Source organism: Peromyscus eremicus, chromosome 3, assembly GCF_949786415.1.
Source record: "Peromyscus eremicus chromosome 3, PerEre_H2_v1, whole genome shotgun sequence".
Classification (NCBI taxonomy): Eukaryota; Metazoa; Chordata; class Mammalia; order Rodentia; family Cricetidae; genus Peromyscus; species Peromyscus eremicus.
In genome coordinates this window covers 47718113-47742670 of record NC_081418.1, presented here as the reverse complement: position 1 = coordinate 47742670, position 24558 = coordinate 47718113, and the positions used below count along the sequence as shown (strand labels likewise).

At 39.7% G+C, this 24558-nt stretch overlaps 1 protein-coding gene across 1 annotated transcript in view; it reads right to left on the bottom strand.

Annotated features, from left to right (window-relative positions):
• Chrm2 (cholinergic receptor muscarinic 2) overlaps positions 1–23662 on the bottom strand; it is a 133176-nt gene extending 109514 nt beyond the window's left edge. Inside the window, exons 1-2 of the mRNA XM_059257570.1 lie at positions 23277–23662; positions 22894–23041 (exon numbers count right to left, since the gene is read on the bottom strand). The gene's annotated coding sequence lies outside the window, so the exon portion shown is untranslated. The remainder of the gene's footprint in view (positions 1–22893; positions 23042–23276) is intronic.
• Between the last annotated feature and the right edge of the window lie 896 nt (positions 23663–24558).

Below are 24558 nucleotides of genomic sequence, written 5' to 3'. Positions count from 1 at the left end.
TTGGGAATAATAGTAGTTCCCCTTTTTTCCCCCCTGTGGTTCTCTCCTGAGATTGCATGACCCTAAGGATATTCTTGTGTACTTTCACTTTTACCAACAATTATTATGACTGTACAAATACATTACACATGTGAATAGACATACACATCATGCATGGTAGAATTACTTCATTGAAAGCTATGGGACTTGCTCTTTGATTTGAATGGACTCACACTTTAGTGAAGAATCACTGTGTTCTTTCTAGAAAGTTGATCCTCAAGAGTAAGGAAACTTGCCCATAGACACATTGGAGAAATTTGTTAAGATCCTGACCCAGACTCATGGAAATCCATGAAAATAGCAATTATTCTAACGTGTCAGGGGACTGTGAGATCAATATTTTCTCTGTAATAGAGTACTGAGATGACTTTCCAAGTGCCTCTAATGGATGCATCATATGTCTTTGAAAGGTTTTCTACTACAGCTGTCTACTGTTCAGATGGGGACACTGATGTCCATTTGAATATGTCATCTCTTTGAATAAGTCTACTACTGTTGGATTTAGTGACAATTTTGCTATTGTTCAAGTGGTCTCACTTATTTCTTGCTTGATCTATAAAGTTACTCTGCATTCATTATATTATTGAAACCCTTGCATATAGAAAATATAGAATATGTAATAGAAGTACTATGTTCCACCAAGCCAGGAGTGATAGATGCCTATAATTCCAGATTTAAGATGCTGAGGCAGAAAAATTATTACATTGATACCAGTCTAGGCTATATTAGAAGTTCACAGCCAGTAATATATATAAATATATATATATATATATATATATATATATATATATATATATATATATATATATATATATTAAACATACAACATACCTCTTAAGGCCTCTTAAGACAAATGTCATCTTATTGTGCTTGTTACAGAAAATTAATATTATCTTTTTCTTTTAACATATCATCTCAATCTATGTATCAAACAAAGCAAAGAAGATAAATGACATTAAATTAAACAAAATTTAACAATTTTCAACAATTTAAACAAAAGGTAGATATTCATAAATAGAAATTATCACCAGAAATAATTCAGAGTACATGTCTTTTCCCTCAGCTTTCAATTTCAATCCTTGTTTTTCTTCTATTGATTTAATCCCTCAAGCAATATTACTATCTATCATGTACTAGACACCAGCCCCCATTGGTAAAGTAGCTGTTGTTCCTACCTTCACCCTGGTTAACAAAACATAAACTGAAAATCAAATAAAGGACTGCAAAAATTCTAGAAAGGAAGCAAAGTTCCAAGACATAAGTGCTGAGAGCTGCTGGTAACAATGGCTTTACCAGAGGCCACAACAGGTGACAACTAGTTTTCAACAGATCAACCTACCAGATGAATAACTCTCTGATGGGGAGGCCCACCTGGCAAGGCCATGGGGTCACTGACTGTGAATGACTGTCTGTAATTTCTACATGTGCCACTACATTTCTTCCCTCATAACAGCTATGGGTATTTTCTCCACTGCTTGTGTGTTTATCTCATGAAAATATTCTATCTTGGGCATGCATATAGCTGTGGATGGTCAGGAAGATGATTTCTGCTTAAGCATTATAATTCTGACGAACAGAAATAATACTAGGATATTTTTCATAACTGACACAGGAAAATAACAGTATTTTCAGCCACAAAGACAGCTAAATTTAGACTTCAGAACAAATTCAAAACATACTAGCTGCCCCTGCAGAGAATACACAAGGACAAATTTCTACATTTCTGTTGAACCAAAAATCAGGCTGATAGCATTGAGACATGGCTCCCTGTACAGGTCCTCCCAATAGTGGACTTTCTGCATGTACTCCTAGCCTTACTTTTGATATAAGCCTCAAGGTTCAGCCAACAAACTGATTATTAAGTCTAGAATTTCAATGTCACTTTTTATCTGGGAATGCTAATCACTCAGAGCTATATGCTCAAGCATTACTCATTGGCCAGTCAGTGTGACCTCCCTAGCCTGGAAAAACTATGTGACTTATCTTGTGTTATGAGAATGTGTCAGACCCTGTATATGTAACTTTTAATTGTCCAGAGTTTGGCTATTTGTGTGTGTGTGTGTGTGTGTGTGTGTGTGTGTATGTGTGTGTGTGTGTGTGGTGTGCTGAAAAGAAGATGTAGCTGAGGTATATATAGAGAGAAATGACAGATTTAGAGGGTAGTATGTATGGAGAATGTAGCTATGTGGAGAGAATTTTAGAAAAAAATTTTCAAGATCCAGTAATAAAGTTACCTTCAGAATGTGTGAGTTTTTCCTAAAGACCCTTAGATAGATAAGTATTTTTTTCCTAAACCCTTGATACTCTGAGGCATTCTATAAAACATGAAACAGTTCTGGGAGCTGGATTCTTGGGCTTCTTATGAACTGAAAATAAAAATAAAGGACTGCAAAAATTCTAGGAAGGAAGCAAAGTTCCAAGACATAAGCTAATCCCATTAAAAATACATTTTAATTCCTTGAGGATTTCATAAAATGTGTTTTGATCATTTCTCCCAGACCTACCTTTACCTCACCACTCCAACTTTATTTGATCTTTATTTTCTTTTATAAAGTAAATCATCAACCCCATTTTGTGCTGCCCATATACTACTGGGTATGGAGGCATCCACTAGAGTGGTCATCCTAACAAGAGCTATACCCTTAAACAAATCCAGTTCTCCCTCCCCCCACAAAACCATCAACTGTCTATAGCTCCTCAGATTGGAATGGAGTCTCTTGGATCTCTTCATTCTCCATGCTAGATTAGTCACTAGGCCAATCTCATTTCATCATGGAAAGTTTCATATCAGTGATTCTCAACCTGTGGGTTGCAACCCCTTCAGGGGGACTGAACTACCTTTACACAAGGGGTAGCTTAAGACTATTGGAAACCACAGATATTTACATTATAGTTCATAACACTAGCAAAATGACAGTTTTATGAAGTAGTAACGAAAATAATTTTATGGTTAGGGTCACCACAATGTGAGGAACTGTATTAAAGGGTCGCAGCATTAGGAAGGTTGAGAACAACTGCTACACATGAAAGACAATGCTATATGTATGCTATGAAAATCTCTAAATAGAAGACAGCAGGAGAGGCTTGATAATAAAGTTTAAAGCAAATAAGTGTGGCTGGATCACCACGAAGCAGCAGTAACTCAAGATGGCTAACATGAGATATGAGAATTTCACTGTCATTTCCAGAGGACCATGGTGGAGAATGAGATAAGGCAGTGAAGAGTCCCATGTGAGTCACAGCATACAAACCCTCACACAGGTGATCAAATCAACATCATTTGTGATGATCCACATAGATAGCACGGTCCTGGGTATACCTTCCTGTAACCACAGACTAACCATGATAAAACCAGCAGACAAACCAAGACTAAAACGTTTGCTGTGAAATGTCTGGCCAGTAAACCTCAATGCTGTCAATGTCATCTAAAACCTGTCATAGTGAACTGCCGTAGTGTCCTGGAGAAAGAAATGACAGCTACATTTGTTTGGGTATGGATATGACTCCTAATCAGAAAAAGGACATTGAGTAACAACTCTGAGTTCAACGAAGCAAGACCAGTTGATAATATTTTAATGGTGGTTAGTTAGTGTCCAATGCAGCATAACAAAATTCTCATAAAAGGAAGTGTATGATGGTGCATGGAAGCTTTCCATGCAGTCTTTGCTGTATCTCTATAACTGTCCTAAAATGAAAAGGTAACTTTAAAAGAAGTGAGTGGTAAGTTTCTGAGCTTATAGAATTAGTAGATGGTAGTGTGTGTGTGTGTGTGTGTGTGTGTGTGTGTGTGTGTGTGTATTGTTGCTGAATACGTATTTGATAAAGCGGAGTTCAATTCCTACAAACTATACCTTTTCATAGAATTATCATCAGTCTTGGCAAAAATCAAGGAAGCCAGCCCTGCATCCTTTTCTATCCAGAAGTTTGTTCTATTTCCCACTACAGCATAGCTCCTGATTTCTGGCCACTGGAATGAAGGCAGTCTTCTGGGGCTTCTCTCTAGAATACTCCTGGTAAACACACTGCTTCTATTCATTCTCCTGTTGTCTCTGAGTCACAGATTTTCACTGTTGCAGGACATGGTGATTTTCTTTTGCATACTGACATTCTTTGGGGATTTTGCAAAGGAAAAGTACTTAATCTGAAAGGTAACCAATGGCCACAGAATACTCTCTGTTCAGATACTTTCCCAGGAAAATATGCTCAATATATCAGTTATCTTTAGCTACACACACACACACACACACACACACACACACACACACACACACACACCAGAAAAGCCTGTCAAGGTCACATCACATGATGGTTCTCATAACATGTGCTCACCCATTTTCTTAGATTATATTTCAGTTACTCCCTTCCCAATCTAAGATATAAGTCAACATGCACAGAAAATTATATTCTAGATATCTCTTAACTCTATTAAAATTTAGAACATATTGTCTTAGTTTTAAAGAAATCCCTTGATAATTTAGTTAAAACTTCAACCAATATTCCCAGGTTAGAAAAAAATACAGGAAAAGTAACTGCAGGTAAGAAAGCAATAATGATGAGCTATATATGGTCAGACCTGCTGCACAGATTACATTCTACATGGGGTAATCCAGGCTAACTTATCTTCCAGGCATCCTAGATGTCCAGTCTTTATGTTGCATTTGTGAAATTTCTCCATCTCTAAATGGAATAAGAAGCAAATCTAACAAGCACATAATGTTAAGTGTGTTTATCAGAAAGAAAATTGCATTCCTTATAATAACTAACATAACCAAATAGACCATAAAATACAGTAGGAGGTTTCATGTGACTCTAAGTCATTGTTAAATAGTGGTTGTAATTGCAGAGCACTCTGTGAGTATAGCCTCTCAGTGCTTATAAAATGGATCCAAAATGTAAATGCAATGATTCTGATCATGAATAACCTTATGTGATGGTTAGTTCTAATTGTCAACTTGACACAACCTAGACTTACCTATGAAGAGAGTCTCAGTGGGGGATTGTCTAGATCAGGTTGACGCATGGACATGTTTCTAGGAGATTGTTTTCACTGTCATAATTGACATGGTAAGACCTAGCATGAAAGTGACCTGAAAATGTTAATTCTACTCAAGTATGAAATTCCTCGATTAAAGTATTTCTCACTGAATCCCCACAGATTCTAACACCACATATCAGCTGCTCCACTTCAGGCAGAAGGAAAAGTTAAGCAGGAAGAGTCTGAGAGTTATTGCTTCTACTCCATGCAGAGATAGGAAGGGATGTGTAGTTTTAGCAGACATGGAGAAGAAGGGAGTTGGTCTCCTACATGTTCTGAGACACCATTACTTAGGCTTCTTACTAGACATTAACCCATTGGCTAAACAGTTAGGAAAGCCAGGACCAAGAATAAAAACAGAATGGCCTTAAGCTAAGTGGAGTCTACTGGAAGTTCCAGAAAGATCCCTTTATGACCGATAGGAGAAATTTATTGAGGTAGATCCCCTTTATCTTTGCCTTCCCAAAGATATCCAAGTTGGACTTACTTCAGTGAAAAAAGGACAGAGAAAGTCATCAAACACTTTCTAAGATAGAGAAAGTTTCTTCTCCACATCTTTTCCAAATGAAAATTTGAAATCAATGTTTTCAAATAATAATAATAATAGTAATAATAATAGTAATAATTGCTAGCAAAAATTCTAAGTACCCCCAGAAGGGGAACTACTTCACAGAGATCAAACAGTAAAAACTTAGTCCCTTATTTCTATTGGACACTTGATTTTCTCACGAGGTGGCAAATAATTACTAGAAGGCATGGTCCATGAAATTTTGAGGTTACCAATGAAATTCTATGCTTTTTGAAGTCTAGGTGACTCAACAGACAGGTTCAAACTCATCACTACTAATTTACTTCTCCATAACTCACCCAGGGGATTTATGGTAGATGAGTTAGCTTGGGACATTTCCGGCAGTGAAATTTCTAGATGGAATAGGAATTGAATACACTCCATTCCTAGGCAGGTCATCCCAGCTGGGACAAGTAACCCTAATATATAACCCTTTTATATTTCCTCAATTTGTTATTAATACCCTTATAAAAAAGCAAAGACAAACTAAGATGGTGGATATACTAATTCATTTCAGACTGTAAATGTTTCCTTTAGGAAATGTATGCAAGTCATAATTAGTCTACAAATAGAACATTTCAAAAGAGGGAATCCAGCATAAAAGAAAACAATCACCCAATCTTTACTACCAATTCAGTGGCTGCTTGAGATATAAAGAGATGTAGGATTCATCCATTAAGGCAACACGATTTGGGCTCATTGTATTTTCCTCATCTTGTTTTATTCAACATGACATTACTCATAAAGTGACAAGCATCTGTGAACCTACACAGACAAAAAATGAGATAGTTTTGTTTCCTTCAGTGACTTGCTGAACGTGCTTTAATATAAACAATGAAATCATCTTACTGTTCTACCTGAAGCCCAGATTATTGGAGGTAGGAAAGGGGGAATTCAGGAAGAATATTCATTTCATATTTACATGGGTCCACTCTTTCTCAGCACAGCACACTGTGGTAGGTATAAACTAGATGATGCCATTTGAATAATTTAACTTCCTCCAAATAGTTTTATCCAGTTTCCTATGGATAAATAGGAATATCCAGTCCTACTATGTGACTTTCTAATGAAATAGAATGGGGGGGGCAGATGTGACATATAAGAAATGCTTGCCATTGGTGATAGGTTCTGCACATAGTAATGAGTAAGGTAGCTTTGGAACGACTTGTTCACTCTTCACAATCTTGAAATGTTCCGTTCTTATTCTTTGGCACGTGTTCTACAATCTTTGCGAGGTCCTTATTACTTCCTTTTAATCGACTGAAACCCTATTGGCCCTTTAGTCCTCCATTAAACCCAGCCTCAGCTGAGTTAATCACTGTCTCATTTTGTGATTTGGGGAGTGCTAACGTCTCTAGTATAACACCCATATTTTATGGTTTCTCTTTTCTCACCTTACCTCCTACCACAGACTGTAGGGATTAGAATTACAATGAACCCTAGATGCTAGATGTCTAGCTGAGAATCTAGATGCACCTAACTTTTTAGCAATATATGTTGAAGAGCAAATGAGTCACCAGTATTTCTGGTGTAAGAATAGCTATCCTTTACAAAGCATCTGCATCTGTCTTCTGTATAATAGATGAATGAATACTGAAGGGACACAGAAAGTGAAATTTCAAATGTGGGATCAAAAAAGTCAAGTAAAACTGACATGAGAGATGGATATTTTTTTCAGGGTACGGGTAGATGGGGTGTGGATAGCATCCTCTTTGTGCATAGATACTTTTGCTGCCTCTGAGATTTAGGTTATTTTTGAGGTAGAGGTACAGTTGAAGGGAGCTTCTAAGACCTACTTGTCTTTGCAAGTAGCCTGTCCCAATTTTCTAGAAACCTTGGGGTTTTCACTGACCAAGAATTCAAACTCTGGGTCCTTATTTGTCTCTCCTCTGATCCATTGTCAAGTAGGCACCTCCTGCCAAGGAAAAATGGTCATTCTTGTCCAAATCCCTTTCCCTCTGGGCCTTATGAAGATGAATGAACAGTTTTCCTAAATAGGTGGAAGCAAATTAGTTTCCAGCATCTTCAAATACGGTTTCTCTGAGGACAGCATCTCATCTGTCTTCTAGTGGATTTCTTGTACCAACTCATAGCACCAGCCTGTAAGTTGGGAAAAGTCATGTGAAAAAGACACAAAGCAAATGAACAGAAGCAGAACTCCTGTCATCGGGTGAAACATTTCAATTTTAATTTGCACACTCTATTTAGGGTGGAATTTCGTGAGGTGGAGATAAGCAGCTTCGTTCCTTGGCAAGGCATCCTTTTTAATTTTGCCACTGAGTAACCCCTGAAGAGAATACAGTATTTACAAACTAGGCTTCTGGCACGCTCTCCTACACTGCTCTGTCCTCTGTCTGTTCCAAACGCCTCTTAAAATAGCTTTGCAAGTGCCTTCCCAGCATTCTTCAGGGGCACATCACGTTCCCACTGAGAATGACAGTGGCCTGTGACTACTGTATTCTGGCATCTCCTTTTGAATTGCTCAGGTCCATGAGACATTTGGTGTTCCAGACAGCACCAGCTCCACAACTCACCACCAATTTTGTCTCCTTTCTCCTTCTCCTGATAAAAAAAAACATGGCAAAAATGGTAACCAAAAGAAAAACAAAACAAAAATAATAAAAGCCTGGCATTTCATCTCGAAAAGATTTATGACAAACCGATTACATGTACAGGTGTTGGGACTTGAGGATGAAGTAATGCTATTTGGAAGGAAAATCCACTGACGTAATTAGGAGAGACGACACAAAAATGTGGCTTTCCAATTTGTCTCTTGCTCACTCTTAAAGATCCTGCCTCGACAATTTTATAAACTTGGCAATAGATATGAGAACAGAGTCTTCTGATGACCTTATAAAATGAGGAAGCAAGAGAAAGAAGTAGAATTTGGTGCAGTTCTATTAAAAAGTTTGTATATCTTTTTGGTTGTGAGCTTAGCCTTTAATGGCTGAGTGTATACACCTTTAATCCCAGTACTCATGAGGCAGAGGCAGGTGGATCTCTGAGTTCAAGGCAGGCCTGGTGTACAGAGTGAGTTCCAGGACAGCCATGGCTACACAGAAAAACCTTGTCTCAAAAAGCAACAAAACAGTTCATTTATCATGCTACCACTTACTTTTTGAAGTTGTACATTTTTAGGGAACAAACATCAATACAATGTCTAATTTCTTTTCAATTATATAAGGTTAAAATTTTAATTTATGTCATTATATAAGCATTGACTTACACAAAGTATTATGAGCAAGTCCAAATATATACTCCAAAATTAATAAAATCCTTAATTATTTACATGAATGTTAAAAATGAAACAGTGGATAATGTTCACAAAACTTCTAAAGAATAGGAAAGTAGCTGCTGTCAAGATTAGACAGCCTGTTGACCCAGGGTTGATTTTCAGGAGGACTGAAATCAATGATATAATAACCAACACAGGTTCTGAGGGGTTGATATAATTTCTTACCTGTCATTAAAGTTTTGAAATCACTGATTAACTCATGTGTTGCCAATAAAAATAGAACTATTAAATCATGGGATACCTGCTAAGCCATTGTGGAAAGAAGGATAGTAATAAGAAAGAGAATAAGAAGATCTACTCAAATAAGGAAGTAAATCAAGGGGGTTTTATGGGAAAAGAGCTTCCTTAGAAGGAGCTAATGTCTAAGATTAAAAATCAGGTAGCAACCTATTCCATAGAGGCAGTTAGAGTGATGATAACATTGAAAATGGGTTGGATACCAGGATGTTCAGACTCTAAACTTGGTTCCAATACTACAGAAGATGAGTTATAAACCCACTACTGCTTCTTGGTCCCAGTATGTTTAACTGTGAAATAAACATCAGATTGGATCATAATGTGCACTCTACTGATTTCCTGAATGTATGTAGATGGAGAAAAAAAAACTAAGTTTTGACAAAAACACATGAAATGGGTATATTTTACTACTAATTTATTCTGTTTGAGGCATATCTGGATCATACTTCAAAGAAAACTGAATCTTCTCTTTCTAAGGTCTTAGTACATACTGAAGGCCCCTACCAGGTAGCACAACCCTTCTGCAGCTATGAAAGGTTATAGCAAGGCTAACATGGATAAATGCAAAGCTTCCTATCATAGAGAGTGGAAGTTGGGATTTAAGTAAACTAATTTTCTTCCCCTGTTGAGATATGAAGACAGAGTGGGTGTCTAGATGTTGGGTCAGAAAGATTAGCTATGGGATGAACACAGTTGTATAAACAAAATGCATGTATAGCAATTTTTTGTTCAATAAATGACTACAAGCAAAAATAAATGAATGCTCCAATTTTATCAGTTCTCAGTATAATAAATGGTTTTATGATTAAAATTGCTGTTTATTTTTGCTCATATACCTGTTAGGCAGAGTCAAGTAAAAAGAAAAAAAATGATATTAAATCTATCCCTAATAATGGGGAGAAATCTGTGCTGTTTCAAACACATGTGATGTTCAATGCATTTTACAGACACTGAGAAGTTTTGTCCTGTTGCAATTTCATGTGCTTGATACAGAACTGATTAAGTTTAAATAAATTATACCATCATATATCTACAAGGGAAGCCAAGGAAAACTTGCTAAAGCTTGAATGAAGTGTTGGTTTACAATGTGGGAAATGTATTCTAAGGTAATATTCTTCCCAAAAAGAAGTTTTCTTTTCTTTTCTTTTCTTTTCTTTTCTTTTCTTTTCTTTTCTTTTCTTTTCTTTTCTTTTCTTTTCTTTTCTCTCTCTCTCTCTCTCTCTCTCTCTCTCTCTCTCTCTCTCTCTTTCTTCCTTTCTTTTTTCCAAGACAGTGTTTCTCTGTATAGTTTTGTGCCTTTCCTGGATCTCGCTCTGTAGACCTGGTTGAACTCACAAAAATCAGCCTGCCTCTGTCTCCCGAATGCTGGGATTAAAGGCACATGCCACCACCACCCTGCCCCCAGCAAAGGGAAGTTTTTCAGTCTTTTATATTATTTCAGAAGATAATTAACTTAATGTTGTAGAAGCAACAGAAGTATACTTGGATAGTAGGATACTTGGAAAATTTGGAAGACTAAGGTATAAAATCATCATTAGATAATATTTATTGCATTTGTCTCTGTGCTAAGATTATACATAGATACTAGATTCAATGTTAAGAGGAAGGCAAAAATAAAGTAATTTTTAAAAGAAAGGAAAAATAATAAAAGGAAAAATTATAAAAATTCTGCCCTCATGCAGTAGGGTTATTCTAACAGAAACAGACAATATCAGTAAAAAAATATTACTGTATGTATTATGAATATAAATTCAAGTGCTTGAAGGGTAGGACCCAGTGAGGTGCTAAGAGTCAAGTTATAGTTAGTGGATATCATTAGCTATCTAGTACAAAGCCCATGTATAATAGCTGGGATGATTAGACCAAGATATCAAACTTGCCTGAAGTCTGAGAATAAAAGAAAGGGCACAGTCTAGAGAAATGCTAAATGACCCCTTAGGACTTCTCTTACTTCTGGACTAGAAATGGGGATATTGATAAGCCAAATTCAAATTCATGGCCTTTCATCTAAGGGTCATATGTCTTTCATAGTTGAAACTTTCATTGAAGTGTTTAGCCTTTTTATTGAACTGTGGCATTATCATGACTGCTGAGTCTTGGGAAACCGGTTGACAAAGAGAAATGAAAAAGACACAGATCTGTGAGGACCTTTCTTCCTTGCTCCTTGGCTAGACACCAGGGAGCAGAAGAGTCATCCCAACTGGGTAAACACAGTTTTTGTTTGAATTATTAAAGACATCTCCTGTAAAATATAGCAGTGGAGAAATAGTTAATAAAATCCACATAATGGCAAGTAGCAGTGTTATATTATTATTAAGCACTGAAATGGGGGTAGGTTACTTACAGAAAGAGTAACAGAGAGGATTATAATATTTAAAGTATGAGAGCTGTGGGTATTATTAGAAACTTCCAGAATTTAAGAGCATAGAAATGAAAGATTAGAGAAAAATCTAGTATAAGAATAAAATAGCGTGTTATATATGGTGAGAGGAGAATATTTATATAATGTATAGGTAAAAAAAATTATTGGAGGGACAAGGGGGGAAAGCTTTAAATTCCAGAGAAAACTGGCACAACAGAATCTTATTCAGATCTGAAAACAAATGACGACCCAATATGAAAAGGAGTGGAAGGAAAGGTAAATGCCTACTACCAGGAGAAAGGAAGCTATTAAAGAATCCCACTGATTTGATGTTCTGGAAAAGAGAAAATTGTGAGGACAGAAAGAAGAGCAAATGAGTAATAGTCAGTAGTCAGGAAGGTAGTTTGGTGGGTAAGTGGAACATGGAAGATTTTCGTAGGAACAGAAGCATACATTATGGTATTATCTCGATTTATGTGCATCATTATCTTTGTGTCCAAGTGCATATAATGAAAACCACCAAGAAGGATGTCTAATGTAAGTGATAGGCCTGGATAGATGATAACATTGTCACTCTCTGGAGGATGTTCGTCGTGTGAAGAATCCTTGGGTGTATAAGGACTGGAAATCTGTGAGAACACTATGTATTTTTCACTCCAGTTTTGTGAACTCAAACTGTTCCAAAACATAAAGTCTATTCTAAAAGCCTAATGTAGCAAGAAAAAATTTATCCATTGTAAGGGGAGAAAAGCAATTTGAGTTTTAGATGACTGACCTGTTGGTATTTGGTCTCATTTCAATTATATTAGAAATATAAAGTAAGACCACATGGGTTTGGGATAAATAGTAATTTATAAACATAGTTAAGCAAGTGTTTGCTGCAACTGAAAGAAAGAAATCACAATAAGTTAATAAAAAATAAGCAAATAGGATCCTATCACCAACGTATAGTATGGGGATTTCATAGATTCTGAGGACTTAGGGGAATTGTCTCATGGATTTCAAGGCCCTGTCAATTATTTCTGAAAGAGTACCCCAGATACCAAGAAGTGCCAACACAAAGGCAGAGGGGCAATGTCTATTAAAGAATAGCACAGCAAGGCTGCCATTTGCAAAGTACAATCTAGATCTCATGTCTACTGAAATCATGGTACCACACCAGCCCTGGGAACGTAAGTAACCTTACATACTGTTGCAGAAGCAATTTAATCCCTGAGCATTGGGGGACAGAAAACAGATCCAAGGGGAATGGACCATGGGTATATACATTGTGATAAAGAAACTGAATAAGAAACCTAGTGAATATCAAAAGAGAAATGTCTGACAACTTCCCTCTTTTATGGAAAGAAGCCCTAGGATTTTATTCAGACACTCCAATAACGGAAATATTTTTTTTGTTCATTTTATTTGTTCAAATAAGAAAACCCACTGGAGGATAAATATGATCTCCTTCACAGTTAAAAAATAAAATTAATTAAAATTTTTAGAAACCCCTTGCAGAGATAGAAGCTAAGGAATCTTCATGAAGTGGGAGCATCTAAAGAGGAATGCTGAAGTTGTGAATTTCCTGCAGAATGTGTTATGTAACCAACAAGCTGCAAGAGAGAGGGGAACAATTATCACTTTAATTAATTAGGGCCCTGTTGGCAGTTCCTTGTGAAAGATAATCCTTGATTAAAGGTGTCAGTGTGCAAAAATATTGACTGATACGGAAATACAAGAGTGTGAAATTTCAATTAATTGTATCAAAAATTAGCTGGTATTAACATTTACCAATAGACAATTATGATTCTCAGGAGTCTTAGGGTGTATAAACAGTTAAGAACTGTCAATGGACACGTAAACAGGGAGAGAATTAGTCTACTGATGTTTTACTCCTCCCAACAGAGAGGTCCTTTGGCCTTTTGTTTGTGTATGTGCAGTGCAGATGTCAGCATTAAGTAAGAGCAATTACTTTACAGAGAAAGACTGTGGAAGTAGTTGTATAAAATAGACAGAAACTAAAGAATAGCAACGTCACACTGCTTGGTTTTGCCCTAATCAAAAGAAATGCCTCACATCTTTGATAAATAACCGTGAACTATTTTATGCCTAAAGAATTCTATACCCAGAAGTCTTTTCAGAGCTATCTTCCACCTCTGTGCCCCAAAACAGTTCCTGAGGGACTTTTCATGCTCCACCACTTCCAGATATGAAGTGGACAAATTGGCGTCCTCCAGGCTACTGGCCAACACAGTGGTTCTGAGCCTCACCTCAGACTCATCCCTTTAAGGAGAGCTCTGTCTTTTCCATAAGTTAGTTTCCTAAGTGATGACTGCAAGTGAGACTTACCTCTGTATTTGTTTTCCCTTTCTCTTGGTCCTTGTTTTTACTAGGTGCCAAATTCTCAAATGGGATGGCCTCTTTTAAAGGGCGCCTGCTCTACAGCGAAGCAAAGCCAGAAAGGCTTCAAAGTTCATGATTCATCTTAGATGTGGTGCTGTGGAAATAGCCTCAGACTCAGATTTAGTCCAAGTCATTCAGTGTCAAAAAAAATTCCCAATTCTTATTAAGTTTATAAAGAAAGGGTAAGAAGTAAGTACTACAAAGGGGAGATCTGAGGATATATATCTGAGGGTATATATATGAAAAATATACCCAAAGAAATAACAGAGGTTGGAAAGTTCCATAGAACCATGGCACAGAAACTCCCACTTCATGTTTTGCTTTGCTTTGCTTGGCTTTGCTGTGGGACAGCTGGTCACTACTGTTGTCACAGAGGAATAGCTCATTCACAAATCAGAAAAATCTGATAAGTTATAAATATTTAGTCACAGAAAGCAATCAGGGTCATTTCAAATTAAAACTGGACTGGGACTTTATATCTACCCACTGGTGACAACAGCATATAAGTCTTTGTCATCCATGGCACCCCTCCTTCAGTACCCTCAGGACCAGTACACAGGAAAAGAGATCGATGCTACTAAGGTTTACATATAAATACATAGCTGCCCACTTCACTGACAGTATTTGAAGGAAAAGTCATTTTGAGGCCAAAGCAGAGAAAACAAAGGATCTGTCTGGAAAACATACTGTGGTCTTGGGGCCACTCTTTATCTTCTCCATAAAATGAAACAAAATATTTCAGTCTAAAGAACGCAATTAGGGAATGAAAGGGAAATTCTACTTATTTCCTATAGGTTTATGCAGAAGCCTCTTCCCTTTGAAATAAAGTCAAGGAAGGTACAGAAATCATCATCTTGTTCAACAATACACATATATTATACACATCAACAATGTGTATAATATATTTTATTACCTCTACCAATCAAATTATTCTATGCTTAGCATTTATGAAATGTAAAAGAAAAAGTTTTCAGGTAATTCTTTAGCTATCTAACTCACCCCTAGTAAAGAGCCCCTGAGTAGTTAATTAATCGGGAGATAAGAGGCCCATTTTCCTCTAGCTTATAAAACAGAGGAACCATCTTCTTAACTAAGAGTGAATAACAGCATCAGGAATGATCATTATAGCATCCATATTCATAGAGTATGTGCTTACTCGGTAAGTCTACCTCTTGGGATCATCATAGTGCATGAATATTTGTAGCAGTAACAACTAAATGTCCACTGTTAACACTGAAGACAATCCCCCCACCGTTACTAACTCATCCCTGAGGGGCTGGAAAAAGGAAGAGGAAGAGGAGCAGGTGCTTGTTCATTTGTTTCCCAGTGACAACCTAGACATTCAACCATACAGAGGGTGATGCAGGACAGCTTACGAATCAAAGCGATATTGTGGTCTGAGAAGATATCAGCAAGAAAGAAAATGAAGGACCACAGAAGGTAAAGAAACTGAAACAAGGCTTACAAAAGGAACCAAGTGCTCAACCCTTCCCAGCCCAAGGCTAACTCTAAGGATGTAGATATGGGGATGGAACTGAGCTGCGTGGAGACAAACTGGTGTGCAGAAGACAGGCACCACCACCCACGGCTGTGCCGAATTGTTATTCATAGCTTAGCACACTGGAATCTGCCAAGAAATCAAAGGTTTTTGGACCACACTGATCATCCTGTCTGGATCTTGACAGTCTATACAGGGAGGCAAAGTTTTCATGATAAAGCCCTATAGACACATTTCAGGGCTGAGCATTCTGTCTTTTTTTTTCTCTTCAATATCTAGTAAGTTCTAAAGTACTCTTTTACTATAACATAATTGAGCTTCACTGTTGCTCACTTTGGGATCATATCAGGTACCTGCTAAAGATCTATATTCCCGGGAGTGTGGCCTGATTACTCATAATCTGTTCAAGAAGAACAGAGGATTCTAGGCATTCAACCTATGAATTACTGTCCTTAAAATGTCTCCGAAGGAAGTGGTGATTTAGCCAGTTCTTAGATCTCTGTCATTCAAAGCACAAGCTATGTGTGCCGACTACTGAAAACTAGTGCGTCTATGTGCCTAGAGGTCACCACCCAAGGGCAAACGGATTCTTAGCCGTCAAAGCAGATGTCCTGCCTTCCTGAGCCAAATGAAAACAGAACACTTCAGAACACCACCCCCTACCACACTTCAATTATCCATTTTCATTTATCTTGGAAATGCAGATGCTCAGCCTTGGTGTGCTATTGTTCCATGTACTAGACATCGGAACCTAAGCTAGGATGTAGCCTAGGGAGATTTTTATACAATAACATAGAAAGGAACTATGAATATTTATGGAGTTATAAACATCTATGCAAAAATTTTGTTAGAAAGTCAGTTAGCTATTTCAAAAAATCATATCTCATCACTTCTCAGCCTTTTGCCTAAGATTAAGTATAAAAAAAATCAAAGCTTCTTATTGCTAATACATTATAAATTCATGATTTTCATCACTAATAAATGTCACTGTTCTTCTATTTTACTTAATTTGAAATTTTAAGTTCTAGTTGTTGTTTTATGATCAGTACCAGACTAAATTAGTTAAATTTGCAAGTACTTCCACTTTGCAAACAATTTAGTTTGATATCCAAGAAAACCATTTATTCAAATATACGGAATGCTTTAAAATAGTAACTCATGCCTTTCTCCTAAAACACATTATTATGACTATTAAACACCAACAATGCCATATTGTTATTATATTGGTTCTGAATATAAATAAAAAGCCGATTACGTGTTATTTGTTGTAATAAAAATAACGCCAGTGATAAATGAAAGGAAAGAAAGAAGAGAGGAGGAAATAAATGAAGAAAAAGAACATATTGACTAATATTTATTTAGCATTTACTCTGGTTGTGTCAGGATATTAGCTGTTGTGTGTTCTGTCTCTGTAGAACAGTGGTAAAGAAACGTCAAGTAAAGATGCAGCTGGGTAAAGAGCCTTTATCAGTGATGGAAGGACTCACCTTATCGGTGTTGGAAGGACTCAGTGATGGAAGAACTCACTGTCAGTGATGGGGGGGGGGGGGTCTATCCCAAACACTTGAGAAACACTGGAAGATTTTTAAGGAAAAAATGGCATGTGATTTGAATTATAGAAAGGGCACTCTGGCAGTAAAAGGAGGAGATTTGAGAGACTGGAGAATAGAGGACCAGTTCAAAACAGCATGCCAAAGGTCTGAAAACCCTCTGCCAATGGAGATTTGGTGAGAGATTCTGGAGAAGTACCAGAGGGAGCACTAGTTTGCTTTGCCACTAAAGTGGAAGAAGCCGTAGAATTTGGAGTGAGAAAGAAAGAGAGAAAAGCTGCTCTCAGCATATCAGTTTCATGTCAGTGTGTTGGGTTATGAGTGACTAACAAAACATGCTCATTGTAGAGAAAGAGTAAAAACGTCTAGCCATTTCCAGCAAGAAACCCACCCCCCATTCTCCAGACAGAAGACTTCCTGTTTTTAAGTCCACAGACCAAAGCATACAGAATATTCTACAACAAACTCTCTGTCTTCCATAAGAACATTTCACAATCATCTTAAGCGTAAAAGGGTACAGTAAGTCTACTTCCTTTAATTAGAACTTTCTAGATCTCTGCATAGTAAACAGCATTTAACATACTTAGGAAACAAAAAGTATTCTTATAATATCATTGTTCAAACCATATTAAGTAAGTCTTATCTTACTTATGTCCATTTTCAGATTGAAATTAAAGTGCCTCCTAACCTTTAAACAATGAGCTCCTCATAATCAAACCAGTGCGCTTCCTGACTTTGAACACCAGAGGGCATCATTAGGTGCAGTAAGCTTGGCTAGAGGGAGAAGGGTTGGGGGGAAAGAATTCCATTACTAATGACAGAAACTGATTCTTATAGTATACCCTTATCTACCATGAAACATTACCATGGTAACAGCAGCAGCTAAGATGATTGTATATTTAGGTCATAGTATAAAAGGAACTTCAGCATGTGAGAAGAAAGAAGAAAATGAAATGAAGACAAGAATAGACAGCATAGAAGTTGCAAGCCTTCTCCTCTTCCTCCTCCTCAGCTGATAGCAGTTCACAAAGTCACATTTGCCTTGCAAAGCAGAGGTCAACAATAAAGCCAGATTAAAATTAAAAGAACCCATTGAAACTCAGAACCTGAGTGTCAGAAAGAAAAAATAATAATGACAGAGAGCAATTTGTTCACCATAATACAAGGATGAGACAGCTCGAATGGACTTTGACTTGTAAAGTTTCTCATGAAGTGCTTAGATGTTTCACTTTGAGGGATTCTCTTTAACTACTTATCATGAGTTCAACTGGAAGACATTAGAATTCTATGTTGTCATCTTGCCTTTTAGCTGAGAGGTGGATGTGGCACCTGGCAAAATGCCTGGTAACCTTAATGCCTTTGCTTTCTTCAACCAGGGATAATAACTAACTAAGTAGAGTAAGCATGTTGTGCCAACTAAGTTGGCACTGATTCTTCTTTGCTGGGATGTAGGGGATCTAATCAGAAAAGGCAGAGTCGAATTAAACGGATTGAAAGAACATGATTGAAAACTGAATATCACGGTGATATTTCCCCAAACACAGGCAAAATACAAGATATGCCTCTGTATATAGTCAATTGGTGCAGTATCAGATAACCCAGGAGTCCAACAGGCTGTGTTTGCGTCTTGGGGATGCAACATACTAGCTTTGTGATTTGGGGGTCATCACTGGATCTCTGTGACTATGGGTTTCCACTCCTGTAAAATCAAGAAAAATAGTACCTATGTCCTAGAATTTTTGCAATGAGAAAATGGATCCATTCAACAAAGATTTATTAAGTACCTGGTATGTGCTTGACACTATTTAAAATTGTAAGGATTTGTAGCAAAACAGATAATACAATGCATGTAAGCTGCTTAGGAAAGTTGCCGGGGATTTATCATAGTTTGAAAGTGCCTAGGGAAAGATGACCTGCTTCCCATGAGCCATACCACCTCTCTCTCTCTCTCTCTCTCTCTCTCTCTCTCTCTCTCTCTCTGCCTCTCTCTGTCTCTCTCTCTCTCTGTCTCTCTCTCTCTCATATGCACACACACAGGAGCATGCATGTACACATGATGTACATATTATCACACCAGAAAACAACCCAGCAGAGCCTAGGATGTGCAGACAGTACACTTGCACTACTGACCACTAATGAAAGGGGTTAGAACATCTGCTCAACAAACAGAAGGAAACAGAGTGGGAACAAATGAGATGTTAGTAGTCACAAGGGGGATATTAACAGTGTTTAAGACACACGAGTCCTTGAGGGAACACAGCATGGACATCTGAAATAATGTATCAGTGCAAACATAATTTTAATGAAGAAAACCAGTCCTTCAAGGGAACTCTGTTTGTCAGTCTCTATCTCACCAATTAAAAGAGTAAAAGAAAGAGAAATAAAGACGTCTTAAGATCAGATGAAGAAAGGTCTCTAGGTAGTTCTATAGGAAGATAATTGGGAACATTGTTTCACAGAGCGAGGTGTCAAGACCAGTGTCGGGAGTGGATGCTGAACCATGAACCATGTTCTATTAAGGTCATTTTCAGAAGCCCTTACCCTATTTCCTTTTCCTTTCTCCCTCTCCTCTTCAACTCTCCTGCATTCTGCTCTAAATTCTCTTATTCTTCTACACCTCCTTCTGCTTTATTTATTGCTGTGGGCCTGGGAGACTCATTCCTTCTTATCAGTCAGCTTGCTCTATACTGACCACTGGATAGTCATACCATCAGTTAGTTCTTTTCTTGCCAGACAGCAGGCTGGCCACCTCTGAAGATGCTCAAGCCCTCCACCACTCTTGGCCCTGGGGATGGGCTGCTCTGGATTGGAATTGGGAAACGGTCCTCTAAGAATGTATCTAATTGCCTGGCTGGGGTAGTGGTGGTGGGGCTGTTTGAGCAAAGAAAGATATAAAGTCACTTTTAGAGAAATCTGTCATTTTTGTTTTTAAGGACAGCAGTTTATGCCCCCTCCAAAAAAAAAAGTGATTGCCCATGGGAGCTCTTTGCAGGAAGATTTTCAAGTATATTCTAATGGTTAATCTCTTCCACAGCTGCCTCTGAAGTCAGTTGAGAGCTTCAAATATGTTTTCTGGGTTCTCATGCACTTGAACTGATAGGGATATTGCAATCCACATATTTTCTTCCTCCAGTTCCCCTACAGGCACCCTCAGGCACACTTACATAAGCACATATCATTTCTCCTTTTACAGGATGACAAAACATCTGTCAGACAGCCTTCTCTGACGTTCAGGTCCTACGACTCAACTTTCTCCTATGTCCACTCCACTATATTCACAGAACTTCCAAGCAACAGACAAACTTGGGCAGAGGTTCCCATCTTTTATGGAATCTATTTTGTATTTTTAAACATAGTTGCCAATATTCTATTATCTTAGAAAGTCCAGAGAATGGGTGAGAAGTAGCTTATCAAGTATATAGCCAAAATTTCAACACATTATTAATAACAGTGTGACAATCAGAGCTCTTCTGGCTTTAACGTGACTTCCTTAGTCCTTTTCCTAAGGCAAGGCTGTGACATTGTTGGCACAAACTTCTTCCATCCACTTGACTACAGTCTCAAAAGTGCCCTTTCTCAATTGGAACCCAATACAGTTCTCAGCATGAAACTGTGTCTTGGCTAAATTGACTGGTTTTATCTCTACAGTCATCAGTGTCTTTGTAATATTCTTCAAGACAACCTAGGGACTGTGAGGGGTTTCTATGTTAAGTGAATCAACATCCCCATTATTGCTTAGCAATGAAAAAATGAATATCCACCTGTACGTTTATCAAGACAGTTAATTGCAGAAAACATTGTGAAAGCCTTTGCCCTGCAACCCAGAGTTGGTTAACCTGGAGTTTCCGAGCTCAGCTGATTCTTTGAGGGAAGGCGTCTGAATCCAGGCATATGCCAACTGCAAGGAAGAGAAGGAAGGCGCAGGCCCACTCTGGCACTCTGGCATCAGACTATTCTGGAGCAGATTAGAAAAAAAAAAAACCTGCAACTAGTTGGGCTGGGGCAAGGCACCCAGTGTTGGAACAGGAAAATCGCCTCCCACCGCACCTCAGAGGTGTTCACCTCTCTGAAATACCCCAGCACAGCCTCCCTACTACACTGTTACATCAAATTACCAAGGTCTGTCTAAGTGCCCTAGGATTTCTCCAGGGAGTGGGAACAACTTCCCTCACCACTCAGCTGGATCAAGGCAGAAGCCTAGGCAGAGATGGCCAAGGCTGCAGATGCTGGGGGAATGCCCAATGGTGGCTGGGCACTGGAGCTCTAAAGCCTGTACGGCAGAGTGCTGGGATGTGGGTTTGTGTTGCTGGCTGCTTGTGGCTGGAGGGACTGAATATCATAAGATTTTCATATACCCACAGCCACCCAGTGCAAAAGAAAGAGCAAGAAAATCAAAACTAGATGAAAGGGGGAAAAAAAAAAGGAGTAGAGAGGAATGTAAGTCAGCATGGGAGATTCCGGACCTGGAGCATAGGAACGAGGGACGTTTTAACCTGCTCCCTTCGCCCCCACCCCCACCCCATGGGAAGATTTGGAGCAGTGGGGTTGCAGGAACAGGCGCACAGGGACCGTGAAGTGACACAAGGACATGAGAGGGCAGCTGGGGTGACGTGTCAGCGGGCATTTCTACTTGCCTTAAGCGTTTACTTCCATTTCTCTGCCCTCCTCCCGCCTCTTGGCAGTGAGCGCTTCTCTCCGCGGGTATATGCACACAAGCTCCAGAGTCTGCATCACAGAAAGGGACTGAAAGACCGGTCGACCCTCCCTTGGACTATTTTGTGGCTCTGAAGAGCCTCGAGGGAGCAGAATGACAGAGACAGAAAGGGGGAAAGCATAGGATGCATATATCGGAGGAGAGAGACAGAGTGTGCCCCCTCACCCCGGTAGGTGTCAACTATTTGGGTGAATCCTTACCCCTGAAACGCTCTACAAAGCAAGCCTCTCCTCCTGCTCAGCTTGTGACCCTCCAGGGACATGGAAGGGTGAAGCGCACAGGTGGAATTTCTGTGTTTTCTGTCTGCAACTGGGTTTTGATCGCACCTCACAGGCTCCCAGAGCCACAAGTTAGTGGGGATCGCCCAGCTCCGCAGATGCCAATAGTAAAGGTCATTTGCAGCACAGTGGTCCCCTATCTATGACCTGCAGAGTGGCCCAGTACCCACCATGAGTTGGGTGGCCAAGCTCCCGCATAGTCTGAGACCTCACCAGCTCTGGACTGGGGCCCCTTCCCTCAGCCACAGTGGACAATCAACCTTGTGCGCCCCCAGAGGAAAATTGGCTTGCAGAGGGCTCCTCTCCCTCTCTTCCTGGGAACCTTCCCCAGAACCTTATTTTCCCTGCCCTTTGGCCAAGGTCCGCGGACCGCAGCAGCAAACCTATCTCTCTCATGTGAAGGCTCCCTCCCAAGGCGGAGTCACACGACAGTGTGGAGTGGGAACGGGAATGAGAGGGGCCTCCACCCTAAACGCAGTGTGCTCAGACCCTACGGGGACAGCTAAGGGGATGGAGCGGCTGGAGAGACTGAGCTGTCTTTGCCTTTCCCAAGGCAGCATCTGGAGTTGGGGATAGGGGTGGGGGATGAAGAGGAGAAGGGTCAGATGTTAAGCTCAAAGACAGAGCCATGCTAAGGTAGCGCCGCTCACAGGCAGCTTTCGCCACATTTCCCTGGACTTGGCGACCCCAATGGTACCCCAGTCCCAGCTGTGCCCCCCCACCCCCAGATCCGCCAAGGTATGTGTGCTCTCCTGCAAACCCCAGATGCTAAAGTTTCCATTGGAAAACCTGCATGTGCAGAGGACCACCAAACAATTCCTTCCAGACCCAGCCCCTCTGTGGCCAGGGTCGGGTGATTGGGAGGAGCTGCAAAGTACCAGGGCCCTTGGCGTGGGCAATCGGAGAACCCGGCGGTGTGGCATTGTCTTTACCTGTAGCTGACTTAGTCGCCCGGGGCTGCGATCTGGTGGAGTCTGGCCGGAGCGAGGAGCCTTTGGCGGGCTCGAGTTGGACCCGCTCTGGCGCGTGCTGCACAGCTTAGAGTCCGCAGCTAGCCGTCCGCTCTCCTTCTCCCTGGATCTTGCAAGAGAAAAGCGAAAGATTAGTTGTCCCCGCGGCACTTAGACGGATGGGGCGGGGGAGGCGGGGAGACAGCGGACCCCAAGGCTCCGGGATAGCTGCCAGGCACCTTATATCGGTCCTGCAGCTTGGCTAGACTGGGACCCAAAGGGCTGTTCAGACTGGAGTTAATTTGCCTCTGTGCGCCACCTTCAACATCACACCCCCAAAAGACAGATAAATAAGACTTTCAAACCTGGCTTTCAGGGAGATGACCGTGGACACCGAAATAGAAAGGAGACCTGGATATGGCGAAGAGCTGGGCGGGCTTCATTTCTTCACCCGAGTGCTGGGAAAGTAGTAATTAGAGTCTGCAAGCCGCGCTCTTCCACTTCTCCCAGCGCCTCTGGCGATTTCCGAGTGGGATCTGCGACTTCAGGGCTCTGGCCAAGCCCGCAGGCTGGCGTGTGCGTGTGCGTGTGCGAGTGTGTGTGTCTGTGCCCCCGCGTGCCTGCTCCCCAGAACGGGTCTCTGCGCCCTCACCCGCTGTGTGTAGCAGCAGAGCAAGAGTGGTGTCTCTATTTGCGTTTGTGTTCGATTAGCTGCAATGGGCGGACAGTTTCTGGAGAGAACATTTACAATTTTCTTCGGATCTGACAGGATTAGTTGCCATTGAAGGGGCTCCTCCAATGAAATCTTCTCTGCGCTCTGATTTGGCGGTTCTTCCGAGCAAATATGACAGCTTTCTCTCCCAGCTCTTTTCTGCATCTCTCCATGTCCGTGTCCCCAGAGTTCAGCTCTGCATCTGCAATTCCTACACCACAACCTTTGCAATCATCACCACCACCACCCCTAGGTCCCATGCCAGCAAGTGCCCGGTTGCTCCAAAGGTGACAGGGTACATTGGGAAGAAGGCTTGTTGATTGCAGAAGACACTTATGCCCCGTGTTTCCAGGTGGGGAAATGTTAGAACAAATGCAGCATACTTTATAGTTACGGTGAACGGTTCAGATTGTTTATTTCTTTGATGTTGACTAGTGTACTAGGAAGAAACAAGATTTTTATTTATCTGTTTTTGCTTTTTTATTTTCCACACAGGCCAATGCCTGTTTTTCATCAATTAATGGGAAGTAGTAGCCTACAGAGTGTTTGTGATGTGTGTGTGTGTGTGTGGGGGGGGAGTTAGATGTCACTGAGGAAAATACACGATATAAACTTCCTGTGTTCAGAGCATGGACTATTATTTTTTTATTTTACTTTATTTTAATTATTTAATTGATGTATTTTAATTCCTTCCAAAATTTTATCTATTACTTTAAAGTACAGACCCTGTTTGATACTATGATGGTGCGATTATTCTAAAGTGTAGTTGAGGAGAACGTTTACTTTTGATAATGTATACTGTCTATGATGACATAAATATGTGTTACATAAATATGATGTTACATGATTTCCAAATAGAATTGAAGAAGAGTTGAAACCTTAAACTAAATAACATCTCCTTTTGATCAGAGACAGAGAAATTACTATTTAATATG